Source organism: Thalassophryne amazonica, chromosome 2, assembly GCF_902500255.1.
Source record: "Thalassophryne amazonica chromosome 2, fThaAma1.1, whole genome shotgun sequence".
In the NCBI taxonomy this organism is placed as follows: domain Eukaryota; kingdom Metazoa; phylum Chordata; class Actinopteri; order Batrachoidiformes; family Batrachoididae; genus Thalassophryne; species Thalassophryne amazonica.
The window spans coordinates 71,799,323-71,815,599 of NC_047104.1; the positions used below are offsets into that span (position 1 = coordinate 71,799,323).

Consider the following 16,277-nt stretch of genomic DNA (forward strand, 5'->3'; position numbering starts at 1 on the left):
GTGAACACGTGCTCAATGATGTGCTCGTCAATCTTTACGTGTTCTGCCTGCAAAACAAAACACTTTTGGCCGGCAGTGGAAATGCAAACCAAGCCACACTTAACGGTTCTGACCCGTCCCATACCATGCAGTACTGACCCAAACCACTCGGTGGAAATGGGGCTTCAGCATACGTTGGCTAAATCATCAAGGTGTCATCAAGGTGTGACAGCTGCATAACTTATCTGATGTTTCCAGTGTATTCTGCACATTTTTCATACATTAACATACTCTTGCTAAATCATCAAGGTGTGACAGGGCCCTAAAGCAATCCCACTCAAAAATATTGGAGGACAGAAAAACTGCCTGACAACTCCCTGCCTCACTCAATTATAGCTACTGTGTGTCAGATTTGAAGGGAGTAAATGCTATGCCCAACAAATAATGTTTTCTAATTTATAAAGCTGACTGTGTGTGTGTGTGTGTGTGTGTGTTCGCTATGTACAACCACAGTAATTAAGCAATCAATACCAAACTTGCTACGGTGACTGGGGGCACCAAAGGGGAGGTCACTGGGGCCCTTAAGCCTCGGTCACATGGCACTAATGAACTCAAAACGAAACATGAAATCTGGACTTCCGTTGACTTTCAGAGACTTCGTTTAACCGCTGTCCAGCTTTGTTCCTGTAGCTGGCGCTTCGTCAGAATTTTCAAACTGTTGAAAAATGTGAACGAATCCCGACGACAACCTCAATTCATCCCTATTCCGTTTTGCTTTCTGTGTTGGTGGTTCCTCGTTTGCGTAGTTCCCGTACCGTCAGCGTTCCGTTCGACTGTCGTCCAAAGTCTTGCACGAACGTTGACGATATGTGAACAGATTAAGAACTAAAGAAAGATCTGATGAGCTGAATGTGACTCATCTGTGTGTGGGACAAAAAGCAACGTTTTCATACAGAAACAATAGCAGTAAGAATGCCACAAACAGCTGGAACGTGTGTGAGCAGACGTTTTTGTGAAGACAAACCTGTGTCGAGACAACCAGATCTCGCACCTGCAGGTGCTGCAGACACCACAGGCTGGCAGCAGACTTGAGCACAGGCTGGCACTCGGTCTGAAACCTGCTGTCAAGTCACGTCATCATGAAGGTTTCGTTTTGATTTTGTTTAAAGCGTCAAGGTCGCCGTTTGTTTCGTTTTTCTTTTGTTAGTTTCGGTTTTGCTTCGTTCCTTTATGCGCTCTAAACTCGCAGACTTTTCAGTGATGGGAAAAGCACAGTCTCATTCTTCCACCTTCTGTCGACGATTTGGGACTTTGGACTTTTTTTCCTTCGTTCAGCTACCATCATGTCCCACATGACTGGGCCCTTAGGTTGAAAGCATACATGCACCAACACACACACACGGTTAGCCTTATACATTAGATCACAACCTGCTCCCCTATGGACAACCACTGTAATTAAGCAATCGACAAAAAACTTGCTATGAGCAACTTTGGTGACTTAGTGGTTAGCACTGTTGCTTCACAGCAAGAAGGTCATGGGATCGATTCCCGCCTGCTGCCCTTTCTGTATGGAGTTTGCATGTTCTCCCTGTGTTTGCGTGGGTTTCCTCCGGGTGCACCACTTTCCTTCCACATTTAAAGACATGCAGGTTAGGTGAATTGGAAACTTTATAACTGTCCAGGTCTCCCTTGCAAAAGAGATCTTGATCTCAATGGGACAAAGCTGGTTAAATAAAGGTTAAATTAAATGGTGACTGGGGGAGGTCACTGGCGTCCTTAGATTGAAAGCATAATGTGTGAACACGCCTTATATATCATATCATGACCAGTGGTGGGCACAGCTAACCAAAAGGTTAGCTTCAATAACCGTTAATCAGCTAACTTTCAGTATTGCCTCCATTACATTCTCAGCTACTAGCAAGCCGCTTCTGAGTTTAAATACGGCCAACGCTTCTGATAGAACCAAAGGCGATCACAAACCCAAACAAAGCCAATGAGTCATCGCTTCTGTGTTTGTGCACCCTGCCCACTGCTGTAGGGAAGAGTCAATTACCTTGACAGCATACAGTGGTCCATCAGTGAGGTAGGTTTGGCTTATACTTTTGATTTATAAATCAAATTAATCCAGATAGAATAACTACATTAAAGTCGTCATCTGTCATTTGTACAAAGTGAAAATATAACACGTGTGTTAATTTTAAAATAATGCACTAATTCTTAAGTTTTGAACATTAACACACAGATCCCCAAAGGGATTATGGGTAAACTGAGACTCCGCTCACACTGATTGGTTGAGTCATTCATTCTATGTAAAAACCAACACAAGTTAATGTAATGTGTGTGTTGGTGTTTACAAATAAATGTGCTTTTGTAAAATGTCATTTTTTTCATCTGTAAAAAAAAATTAAAAAGATATTTGCAAAACCGAAAAGTCTGTTGTGATTCAACAATCGTGAGATATAACCGGGCGCCAGTAGATGGCAGTGTTCTATGCATTTTAACCTATCTACTGGATGAGAATGGGAATAGTGCCCAATTATATCACATGGTTGTCAACCTGAATGACAATCACGGCCGAACCACTGCATGCTGTCAAGGAAAATGACCTTTTTTTGTGGCAGCCTGGTGGCCAGGCCCCTTCTGCTGGGGTAGTGTTGAGCTCAGCTCCTCTCAGCAAAATACATAGCAGACAGGAGAAAATAGGGTTTCTAAATGTTTTTCACTGTTACTAACTACGTAAAAAGTTAGCGGTCTATAAGTTATCGGAACTAAACTTATCCGAAGCTAATGGTCCGCTGATGGTTTTTGAAGTTAGCTGAAAAGCTAACCCACTAACAAAAAAAGCCAGCTTCGCTAATTAGTGGTTAGCGGATCTGTGCCCACCACTGATCGTGACCTGTTCCGCTATGAACAGCGAGAGTAATTAAGCAATCGACACCAACCTTGCTATGGTGACTGGGGGTACCAAAGTGGAGGTCACTGGGGTCCTGAGGTTGAAAGCATACATGTGCAAACACACACGGTCAGCCTTATATATTAGATCACAACCCACTCACTAGAGCCCTTATTTTCACAGTTCACATGGTAATCAGGTCAGGTAGCAAGCATCACACTTTACTTACTACGTAGTAGCGGCTGGCTAGCATGCCAGCGTGCGCCATGTGCTAGCTAAGGCATGCTTTTTTCTTTTTCTTTTTTCTTTTTTTTTTTATTAAAATGTACCTGCTAGAGAGGTGATGGTCTAGTGGTTAAGCGTTGGGCTTAAGACCAGAGGATCATCGATTCAAATCCCAGCCTGACCGGAAAATCACAAAGGGCCCCTCCTTATTAATCCGCTAGTTGCTCCCGGTGTGTAGTGGCAGTAGCACCCTGACATCAGGGTGAATGTGAGGCATTGATATGTAAAGCGCTTTGAGCGTCTGATGCAGATGGAAAGGCGCTATATAAATGCAGTCCATTTACTCAGGTAAGGTAGCAAGCATCACATTTTACTAACTACCGGCTGGCTAAGGTGCACTTTAATTACAATCCAAATAGGCCAGCATGTTTCACGTGCGAGCTAAGGCCTGCGTTTTTTTTTTCCTCAATTACCTGGCTGCTCAGCAAATCACTGGGTTTTTCCACCGAAGCCCCATCGCAAGCCATGCACTGCAGGAGAAACAGAAACGTCTGCAATTACCAGCACACAGGCTGAAAACCGACGTAGCAACAAGATGGAACAGCGCTTATGAGATGGTCGAAAGATTTTTAGAGCAGCAGCCTGCAATCTGTGCTGCTCTCCTCTCTCCGCAGGTGAGAAAAGGTAGAAGTTCAGGTGACATCTGCACACTCAGTGAAACTGACATCTCCAATGCTGAGGAAATGGCCAAGGCACTGAAACCATTTAAGGGATGCAACTAACATCATGTCAGAGGAGTCCACACCCACACTGTCAGTGATCGCTCCATTAAATGCTCAGCTGCTTCATGACACCGCAGGAGGCTTTGCTGAGGATGACACACCGCTTGTGCAGGAAATAAAACTGACTATCCACGAAGATCTTGCAAAGAGATACACAAGTGTGCAGACTAAGAACATTGGTCTCACTGCCTCCACATTGGATCCCGGGTTCAAAGTTCTGCCTTTCCTCACCAAAGAGGAGCAACTGGACGTCCATGCCAAGGTGATTGCAGCTCTTGCGGTAATCGTTATATTTTTTTAAAATGTGAAGAGTATACATACATGTATACAATTAATGAGGATGAAGCTTAATGAATAACTGTTTAAGATATCTAACAATTAAGGACCATATTATGCAATGCAAACAATTGATGTTACACAGTGGGGTAAAAAAGTATTTAGTCAGTCCCTGATTGTGCAAGTTCTCCAACTTAGAAAGATGAGAGAGGTCTGTAATTTTCATCATAGGTACACTTCAACTGTGAGAGACAAAATGAGAAAAAATTTTTTTCCAGGAGATCACATTGTAGGATTTTTAAAGAATTTATTTGTAAATTATGGTGGAAAATAAGTATTTGGTCAATAACAAACGCAAATTTTGTAACATAATCGTTGTTAAAATGAGAGAGGTCAAATGTTTCCTGTAAGTCTTCACCAGGTTTGCACAGACTGTAGTTGGTATTTTGGCCCATTCCTCCATGCAGATCTCCTCTAGAGCAGTGATGTTTTGGGGCTGTCGCTGGGCAACATGGACTTTCAACTCCCTCCACAAATTTTCTATGGGGTTGAGGTCTGGAGACTGGCTCGCCCACTCCAGGACTTTGAAATGCTTTTTACGGAGACACTCCTTCATTGCCCGAGTGGTGCGTTTGGAATCACTGTCATGCTGGAAGACCCAGCCACGTTACATCTTCAATGCTCTCACTGATGGAAGGAGGTTTTAGCTTAAAATCTCATGATACATAGCCACGTTCATTCTTCCCTTAACACGGATCAGTCGTCATGTCCCCATTGCAGAAAAACAGCCCCAAAGCATGATGTTTCTCCCCCATGCTTCACAGTAGGTATGGTGTTCTTGGAATGCAACTCAGCATTCGTCTTCCTCCAAACACGACGAGTTGAGTTTTTAACTACAAAGTTCTATTTTGGTTTCATCTGACCACATGATATTCTCCCAATCCTCTTCTGGATCATCCATATGCTCTCTGGCAAACTTCAGACGGGCCTGGACACGTACTGACTTATGCAGGGGGATACACCTGGCAATGCAGGATCTGAGTCCCTCTCTGCGTAGTGTGGAGTCTTTGTTACCAGCTCTCTGCAGGTCATTCATCAGGTCCCTCCATGTAGTTCTGGGATTTTTGTTCACCGTTCTCATGATCATTTTGACCCGACGGGATGAAATCTTGCGTGGAGCCCCAGATCGAGGGAGATTATCAATGGTCTTGTATGTCCTCCACGTTCTTACAATTGCTCCCACAGCTGATTTATTCACACCAACCTGCTTGACTATTGTAGCTTCACTCTTCTCAGTCTGGTGCACATCTACAATTTTCTTCTGGTGTCCATTGACAGCTCTTTGGTCTTGGCCATAGTTGAGTTTGGAGTCTGACTGTTTGAGGCTGTGGATAGGTGTCTTTTATACAGGGGTGATTCTTTAACTACGGGCACTATTGGCCTTAAAATGTAATTTCCATCACACCACTGCCTTACAATATAAAGCGCCTTGGGGCAACTGTTTGTTGTGATTTGGCGCTATATACATGTGCTCTGATGTCACTACCCAAACAATCTTTCATACAAACTGTTTAAAGGGACATTACAGTGTTGTGGTGGAAATTACGGCAATAGTGTGGGACAACTACATTTTGTTTAAAAAAAAATCACAACAGTTGTATGACACTGAATACCCCAATTATGTTTTGATTATTTTACTGATATTTTATTCAGAGATATTTTAAAACATTAGAAAAAATGATTCTTTACCATTCATTTTTATCATTGAAGATCAAAAGTCTGGGTGTGGGACAAGCACAAAACGACAATATTTGCATATGATGCTGAAAAAAGGTGAAAAAGTCATCATAGACTACTAGAACAAATTTCTTAACACACTTTCATTGTAAAGATAACTTATAAAAGTGTGAAATTTCCCATTTTTTCTGTTTTTCTTACAATATGATCAAAGGACATAAGTGGCCGTAGTCTAAGAATCACCCACAGATAACGAGTTCCAACAGATGCCATTAATACAGATAACAGGTGGAGGACAGAAGAGCTTCTTAAAAACGTTAGAGGTCTGTGAGAGCCAGACATTTTGCTTGTTTGTGGGTGACCAAATACTTATTTTCCACCATAATTTACAAATACATTCTTTAAAAATCCTACAATGTGATTTCCTGGAATTTTTTTCCCCTCATTTTGTCTCTCATCATTGAAGTGTACCTATGACGAAAATTACAGACCCTCTCATCTTTCTAAGTAGGAGAACTTGCACAATCAGGGACTGACTAAATACTTTTTTGCCCCACTGTAGGACTTCCACATATAACAGAAAAAAACTAACAGAATGTGGCATCTGCTCTGGCTTATCTGCAGAAAGAGATGGTGCCAGCTGAGGATGAGAATGCAGAGACCATAAAAAAAGAAGAAGGCCCTCCTGCTCCTAAAAGAGCATCAGCACTTGTTAACCTGCTCGGAAAGACATTTACTGAGGTAAGAGCCGTCTCCAAATCTGCCAGCATCCAAGCTGAAGAGAAGCTGAGGAAATATCTGGAGGCCCATCCACTGTCACTCTCAGAGGACCCCCTTCAGTGGTGGAGTTCTCATGAGGCATCTTTCCCTTACCTGGCTAAATTAGTTTAATGTTTCTTATGCATACCTGACACTAGTGTTGCAGTAGACAGAGTTTTCTCTACTGCAGGGGATATTGTGACTGCACAAATGAGCAATCTAACCCCAGACCACGTTGACCAACTCGTCCTTTGGCAAAATAACTTAGACATTGCTTCTGGACAATAATCCCTCATTATCTGTGTGTGTGTATATATATATATAAATACACACACACACACTCAACAAAAATATAAACGCAACACTTTTGGTTTTGCTCCCATTGTGTATGAGATGAACTCAAAGATCTAAATATCACCATTTCCCTCAAATATCGTTCACGAACCAGTCTAAATCTGTGATAGTGAGCACTTCTCCTTTGCTGAGATAATCCATCCCACCTCACAGGTGTGCCATATCAAGATACTGATTAGACACCATGATTAGTGCACAGGTGTGCCTTAGACTGTCCACAATAAAAGGCCACTCTGAAAGGTGCAGTTTTGTTTTATTGGGGGGGGATACCAGTCAGTATCTGGTGTGACCACCATTTGCCTCATGCAGTGCAACACATCTTCGCATAGAGTTGATCAGGTTGTCAACTGTGGCCTGTGGAATGTTGGTCCACTCTTCAATGGCTGTGCGAAGTTGCTGGATATTGGCAGGAACTGGTACACGCTGTCGTATACCGCCGGTCCAGAGCGTCCCAAACATGCTCAATGGGTGACATGTCCGGTGAGTATGCCGGCCATGCAAGAACTGGGACATTTTCAGCTTCCAAGAATTGTGTACAGATCCTTGCAACATGGGGCCGTGCATTATCCTGCTGCAACATGAGGTGATGTTCTTGGATGTATGGCACAACAATGGGCCTCAGGATCTCGTCACGGTATCTCTATGCATTCAAAATGCCATCAATAAAATGCACCTGTGTTCTTCGTCCATAACAGACGCCTGCCCATACCATAACCCCACCGCCACCATGGGCCACTCGATCCACAACACTGACATCAGAAAACCGCTCACCCACACGACGCCACACACACTGTCTGCCATCTGCCCTGGACAGTGTGAACCAGGATTCATCCGTGAAGAGAACACCTCTCCAACGTGCCAAACGCCAGCGAATGTGAGCATTTGCCCACTCAAGTCGGTTACGACGACGAACTGGAGTCAGGTCGAGACCCCGATGAGGACGACGAGCATGCGGATGAGCTTCCCTGAGACGGTTTCTGACAGTTTGTGCAGAAATTCTTTGGTTATGCAAACCGATTGTTTCAGCAGCTGTCCGAGTGGCTGGTCTCAGACGATCTTGGAGGTGAACATGCTGGATGTGGAGGTCCTGGGCTGGTGTGGTTACACGTGGTTTGCGGTTGTGAGGCTGGTTGGATGTACTGCCACATTCTCTGAAACGCCTTTGGAGACGGCTTATGGTAGAGAAATGAACATTCAATACACAAGCAACAGCTCTGGTTGACATTCCTGCTGTCAGCACACCAACTGCACGCTCCCTCAAATCTTGCAACATCTGTGGCATTGTGCTGTGTGATAAAACTGCACCTTTCAGAGTGGCCTTTTATTGTGGGCAGTCTAAGGCACACCTGTGCACTAATCATGGTGTCTAATCAGCATCTTGATATGGCACACCTGTGAGGTGGGATGGATTATCTCAGCAAAGGAGAAGTGCTCACTATCACAGATTTAGACTGGTTTGTGAACAATATTTGAGGGAAAAGGTGATATTGTGTATGTGGAAAAAGTTTTAGATCTTTGAGTTCATCTCATACAAAATGGGAGCAAAACCAAAAGTGTTGCATTTATATTTTTGTTGAGTGTAATATATATATATATATATATATATATATATATATATATATATATATATATATATATATATATATACACACACAGTGGAGAAAATATGTATTTGACCCCCTGTCAGTTTTGCAGGTTTTCCCACCTACAAAGAATGGAGAGGTCTGTAATTTTTATTGTAGGTACACTTCAACTGTGAGAGACAGAATCTAAAAAAAAAAAAAAAAAATCCAGTAATCACATTGTATGATTTTTAAATTATTAATTTGCATTTTATTGCATAAAATAAGTTTTTGACTCCCTAGAAAAACAGAGTTTAACAATTGGTACAGAAACATTTGTCTGCCATTACAGATGTCAAACGTTTCCTGTAGTTCTTGACCAAATTTTCACACTGCAACAGGGATTTTGGTCCACTCCTCCATACAGATCTTCTCCAAATCTTTCAGGTTGGAGTTTCAGCTCCCTCCAAAGATTTTCTATTGAGGTCAGGTCTGGAGACTGGCCAGGCCACTCCAGGACCTTGAAATGCTTTTTACGGAGCCCCTCCTTAGTTGCCCTGGCTGTGTGTGTGGGGTCATTGTCATGCTGGAAGACCCAGCTATGACCCATCTTCAATGCTCTTACTGAGGGAAGGAGGCTGTTTGCCAAAATCTCACAATACATGACCCCATCCATCCTCCCTTCAATACGGTGCAGTCTTCCTGTCCCCTTTGCAGAAGAGCACCCCCAGAGTATGATGTTTCCACCCCCATGCTTCATGGTTAGGATGGTTTTCTTGGGGTTGTTCTCATCCTCTAAACATGGTAAGTGGAGTTGATTTCAAAAAGCTCTATTTTGGTCTCATCTGACCACATGATCTTCTCCCATGCCTCCTCTGGATCATCCAGATGGTCACTGGTGAACTTCCAACGGGCCTGGACATGTGCTGGCTTGAGAAGGGGGACCTTGCTGCCCTGCAGGATTTTAAACCATGACAGCATCATGTGTTACTAATGTAATCTTTGTGACTGTGGTCCCAGCTCTCTTCAGGTCATTGACCAGGTCCTCTTGTGTAGTTCTGAGCTTTCTCAGAATCATCCTTACCCCACAAAGTGAGATCTTGCATGGAATCCCAGACCGAGGGAGATGGACAGTAATCTTGCGTTTCTTCCACTTTCTAATAAATAATCATAACAGTTGTTGTCTTCTACCAAGCTGCTTGCCTGTTGTCCTGTAGTCCATCCTGGCCTTGTGCAGGTCTACAGTTTTGTCCCTGGTGTCCTTAGACAGTTCTATGGTCTTGGCTATGGTGGACAGGTTGGAGTGTGATTGATTGAGTGTGTGATCCCTAACTGTAGAAGCTTCTTAATGACACAGTACAATAAGGTTCAACAGGAAGAGATGAGACACACAAACTACTCCAGTTCACAAACAATTACAAAAACATTAGTTCTACTGCCCTATGTGCAGTACAATTTGTCACAGTCTTTGTAAACAGTTCCAACTGGTCGGACTGGTTCTCACCTCGGTTGGGATAAAACGATAGTATGATAGCGGGTGTTGACAAATGCTCACACACGCTTTGTGGGAAAAGAGACAAATGCTCACAAGCCATATGCACATATAAACATTACAATAGAGGTTTACAATTATAAGTTGCATTTATTACATTTACATTTTACAATATACAGTGTACACAAAAAAACACTAAACCAAATCTGATGCAGTGCCCCACAGCATCAAGTTGACAGAGGGTATATGCAGAGTCAGTATATGAATGACTCTCAACCTGACAGTGGTTGAGACCATGTGGGATTGTGAAGAAAAAAAAAAAAAAAAAAAAAAAAAACACTTTGAACAGAGGTATTAAAAGAATATGATAGCTGTGAAATGTGTTTTGGTATGCAGGGTTTCCCACAGGTTGAGAATTTACTTTTGGTGGCAGTGCGACGTGTGGTGTGTAATAAGCAGGTCCACAATCAAGTTGTGAAGCGAAGGTTTATGAACTCCATTACAAAACACACTCAACATTGTTAACTAATTTAGACATTTACCTATTAAACAAGACTATGAACATGTCAAGGCAAAAATTACAAAAATACTGTCACTGCCCCGATATTTATGTACTTGACTGTATTTCCATAGTTATCGAAGCCAAACACACAAAAATAGTAAATAAATAAATGAACTGCATTTATAACGCTTTTCCATCTGCATCAGACTGTCAAAGTGCTTTACAAATTATGCCTCACATTCACCCTGATGTCAGGGTGCTGCCACACAAGGTGCTCACTGCACACCGGGAGCAATAGGGGATTAAAGACCTTGCCAGAGGGCCCTTAGTGATTTTCCAGTCAGGATGGGATTTGAACCGAGGATCTTCTGGTCTCAAACTCAACGCCTTAACCACTAGACCATCACCTCCCCAAAAAACACTACAAACTTTAACAATTTTTCAGATACTCGACACAAAACAAAATGGTGGGACTGCTGCATCACACAGCAATTTTTCCTTTGCATGTTACTTGTTAAAGCCAGTAAATGCCACACTCAAGACAAAAAAAAAAAAAAAAAAAACACATGTAAAGTGTGAATCAGATGAAGGGTGAAAAACAAGAAACCAAATGTCTCTTAATGTTCATTTCATGGCCAATTTGACTTTGATCAGTCAGTGGTCAAGGTAAAAGTCCAATGTCAAATTTCCAGTCCAAAACAAATTTAAACAGATATTAGTTCAGATGTTACCTGTTAGTCAGGTTACATTTTCCTGACACTTTGAAATGTGGGCAGGGCTGTGTTATGAGCACTTTTGATCTAGTTATATAGAGGCAATTCATTTAACTGAAAGAAAGAACTTTTTTATCTTTTGACATCATGTTATAATAAAAAGGAAGTTGTCTGACTGATGCTTAAAGAGGTCAACTTCTTACAGGTTACATTTTCCGTTACGTCAACTAATTCTACCTCTCGTCTTGCAATCTCATTAAAAATAAATAAATACCCAGTTTGTCCTCATCACTACCGCAAGCAGAAAATGCTGAATTTATTCATTTAATTTACCTTAAGATGTACCGTTGCAATGTAGTGGTCACAACTAATGGTGTCAACTTAAGTCAGTTTGTAGTTTCAAGTGCGCCGTGTACTGGGTTAGCTCACAGTACGTAAACAAACAACAACAACAACACGCATAATTGTAAATACACTGCATGTCTATATGACTTTTTCACCTGAAGCAGAAGCTAAGAGTTTTACAATGATGCTTTGCATTCAAACATTCATGCACACACCCACACGTCAGTGTGGTGCCATGCAAAGCTCTCGACTGCACACTACAACCCCTGGCAAAAATTATGGAATCACCGGCCTCGGAGGATGTTCATTCAGTTGTTTAATTTTGTAGAAAAAAAGCAGATCACAGACATGACACAAAACTAAAGTCATTTCAAATGGCAACTTTCTGGCTTTAAGAAACACTATAAGAAATCAAGAAAAAAGATTGTGACAGTCAGTAATGGTTACTTTTTTAGACCAAGCAGAGGAAAAAAATATGGAATCACTCAATTCTGAGGAAAAAATTATGTAATCACCCTGTAAATTTTCATCCCCAAAACTAACACCTGCATCATATCAGATCTGCTCATTAGTCTGCATCTAAAAAGGAGTGAACACACCTTGGAGAGCTGTTGCACCAAGTGGACTGACATGAATCATGGCTCCAACACGAGAGATGTCAATTGAAACAAAGGAGAGGATTATCAAACTCTTAAAAGAGAGTAAATCATCATGCAATGCTGCAAAAGATGTTGGTTGTTCACAGTCAGCTGTGTCTAAACTCTGGACCAAATACAAACATGAGAAGGTTGTTAAAGGCAAACATACTGGTAGACCAAGGAAGACATCAAAGCGTCAAGACAGAAAACTTAAAGCAATATGTCTCAAAAATCGAAAAATGCACAACAAAACAAATGAGGAATGAATGGGAGGAAACTGGAGTCAACGTCTGTGACCGAACTGTAAGAAACCGCCTAAAGGAAATGGGTTTTACATACAGAAAAGCTAAACAAAAGCCATCATTAACACCTAAACAGAAAAAAACAAGGTTACAATGGGCTAAGGAAAAGCAATTGTGGACTGTGGATGACTGGATGAAAGTCATATTCAGTGATGAATCTCGAATCTGCATTGGGCAAGGTGATGATGCTGGAACTTTTGTTTGGTGCTGTTCCAATGAGATTTATAAAGATGACTGCCTGAAGAGAACATGTAAATTTCCACAGTCATTGATGATATGGGGCTGCATGTCAGGTAAAGGCACTGGGGAGATGGCTGTCATTACATCATCAATAAATGCACAGGTTTACATTGATATTTTGGACAATTGAAAGGATGTTTGGGGATGATGAAATCATTTTTCAAGATGATAATGCATCTTGCCATAGAGCAAAAACTGCGAAAACATTCCTTGCAAGAAGACACGTAGGGTCAATGTCATGGCATAGGGTCAATGTCAATGAGCAGATCTGATTTGATGCAGGTGTTAGTTTTGGGGATGAAAATTTACAGGGTGATTCCATAATTTTTTCCTCAGAATTGAGTGATTCCATATTTTTTTCCTCTGCTTGGTCTAAAAATGTAACCGTTACTGACTGCCATAATATTTTTTTCTTGATTTCTTATAGTGTTTCTTAAAGCCAGAAAGTTGCCATTTGAAATGACTTTAGTTTTGTGTCATGTCTGTGATCTGCTTTTTTTCTACAAAATTAAACAACTGAATGAACATCCTCTGAGGCCGGTGATTCCATAATTTTTGCCAGGGGTTGTAGGAGCAACATGAGTATTACGGACCTTGAGCCTGTCTGTGTGAATGCAAGGCATAATTGTAAAGCACTTTGAGTTTTTGATGAAGATGGAAAATCATTATGAATTTAATTTGGTTATCGTTTATTACTTTGGCTGTGTTCATGTTGTTTTGAATCAGTGATGCATATCCAGCCTTCTTGTTTATCATTTGTCTTTAAATGCGCGCACACGCACACACGGGTGTCACGTACTAAGGTTACCACCGTACCAGTTTGTAAATTCACTCTCTGCGCATGCGTGAGAAACTGATAGATTGTTCTGTACCGAGTTTACCCTTTCTGTGTGTGGACCAAAATCAGGTTTACGGGCTGGTTATTTCGTCCACAAATTGAAACCAGCTCCCAGTCCTGTCCTCGCACAGAAAAAGTAAATTCAGTACAAAATCTTCCCGGATTTTGCGCATGCGCAGATAGCGAAGATACAAACCTGGTACGGGGGTCATCTCAGTACGTAACACAGAGCTCGCGGTGCTGCGAACAAGAAAGCAAATGTTTGGCTTAACAGTTAAGATAAGCCACCAACTTTTTTTTTTACGAACAGTTCTATTTCTTTTGCTGACAAGTGGAATTAGCCTAGCGAGTAAACGCAACAAGCATTAACTTCCTTGACTCCTAAGTAGTACTTTTTCCTTTTGGAATTAACTCATGCTAACGTTAGCACTCACCCACGGCCACTCTTGGTCTGACGATGTTGCTCCTTCCGACTTGGCGTTCAGCCCGGAGCAAAGAGGACAGGACGGTGTCCAGCCGGTCGTCCTGTCCCATATTCTGAGGAGACCGGAACCAGAGAGCCAAAAGAACTACAAACAGGGACACCACAGACCCACATTTCATCCACGAAACCCTACCACCCCTATCCATTTCGAACAAGCTAGCTGCGTTAGCCGTCGCTGGGTTGCTGCTGCTGAACGCAGCAGACCTGTAGGAAGCGCGGGGGGCGGGGGAGCTGTACGTTTGTTTTAATCACCGGAGCGCGCCGCCTGCTCTTTAACCGGTTACTTTAGGGTCAATCGTTCTTGCAGTGATTTTAAAAGATTTACTGTTTAACATTTACTTGTATGTGTCCAACAATTAAATTAATTGAAATTGAATTATAATTATGCTAAATTTATAAGTAGCGGTCCAATTGGTCCTGTGTTTCTCGATATAGTCTGGCTCGGATTTCTAGAAAGTCTAAATTGGCCTCGCAGTTTGTATTTGCTTTTTATATAAACAGTTCTTTTGTGTGTTTTATTGCATCTAAAACTATTCATTGGTATGTGGGTTTAGGAAATCGGCGAACCAGCGTGACAAAACCGAACAAATATCAACTAAGGGGGCGTGTTTATTTGTGTGCTCAATGTGGACGTGGCAAGACTTTGATCTACTGTTTTACTTGCAGAGTTAATTGGGTGATTCTTTAACTACGGGCACTATTGGCCTTGTAAATGTAATTTCCACCACACCATTGCTTTACAATATAAAGCGCCTTGGGGCAACTGTTTGTTGTGATTTGGCGCTATATACATGTGCTCTGATGTCACTGTTTATCTCCATAGAAACTACCCAAACAATCTTTCATACAAACTGTTTAAAGGGACATTACAGTGTTGTGGTGGAAATTACGGCAATAGTGTGGGACAACTACATTTTGTTTAAAAAAATCACAACAGTTGTATGACATTGAATACCCCAATTATGTTTTGATTATTTTACTGATATTTTATTCAGAGATATTTTAAAACATTAGAAAAAAACATTTCTTTACCATTCATTTTTATCATTGAAGATCAAAAGTCTGGGTGCGGGACAAGCACAAAACGGCAATATTTGCATATAATAATGCTGAAAAAAGGTGAAAAAGTCATCATAGACTACTAGAGCAAATTTCTTAACACACTTTCATTGTAAAGATAACTATGAAAGTGTGAAATTTCCCCTTTTTTCTGTTTTTCATACAATATGATCAAAGGACATAATAAGTGCCCGTAGTCTAAGAATCACCCAATTATGAAAATAATATGGGAAAGACCTCACCACTGAAATGCAAAGGAGAAACTAATCAAAGATCCAAATGCAAAAGTGTAAATCTTCAGAGAACATCTCATCGAACTCTTATTGAAATTAAATATCATAAGGTTAGGGGCCAGACAGGATATCTGCACCCCGATTTGAAACACTTGGCCTAGAAATACCTTCTGCCATAACATCACTCCAAAAGCAGCCGCTCCAGCAAGGTCAAATACCAAAAAATTAAACAAATAAAAATAATATGAAGACTGCTTCTGTATCAGTGATGTATAAGGACTCAGAAGCGACTCGCGCAAATATCACTGGTCTTCACCTTCTGTAATGTACAACCCCATTTCCAATGAAGTTGGGACGTTCTGTAAAATGTAAATAAAAACAGAATGCAACTAGAAGCACTCAGAGAGTGCAAACCTCCGCCAAGGCCATAGGGTCACTGACCCTAAAGAGATTCCCTCCTTGGCACAGTGATCTATTCAACAATTCAGTGTTACAACCAAAACTATGATACATACACTTTTCTTTCCTTTATATTTGACATCCTTGACCATGAAAACATACCACTAGAACTTGGAATCACTTTTATGTCTTTATTAGTTCAAAAGTTATTGTATAAAAACGATTTTTCGGTAATGGCGGTTTTCTTCTGGATCTAGCTCCATAACATTTGAATCCATAACATCAAATCTGATGACACCTTATTGAATCAGTACAGATTCAGCTACAATTTGGTGTTAGTTGTGCATCTCTAACTTCATTTGTCACCTCACACTGACACATTTTCTATTTTCCCTATATTTTTGCATATTCTGGATCACAAGATCCAGAATCTGGATCCAATCATCACCAGACTTTGTTGTTTGA

The 16,277-nt window shown here is 41.3% G+C and overlaps 1 pseudogene; it reads right to left on the reverse strand.

The window, feature by feature from the left end:
• LOC117503750 overlaps window positions 1-14,335 on the reverse strand; it is a 29,623-nt pseudogene extending 15,288 nt beyond the window's left edge.
• Between the last annotated feature and the right edge of the window lie 1,942 nt (window positions 14,336-16,277).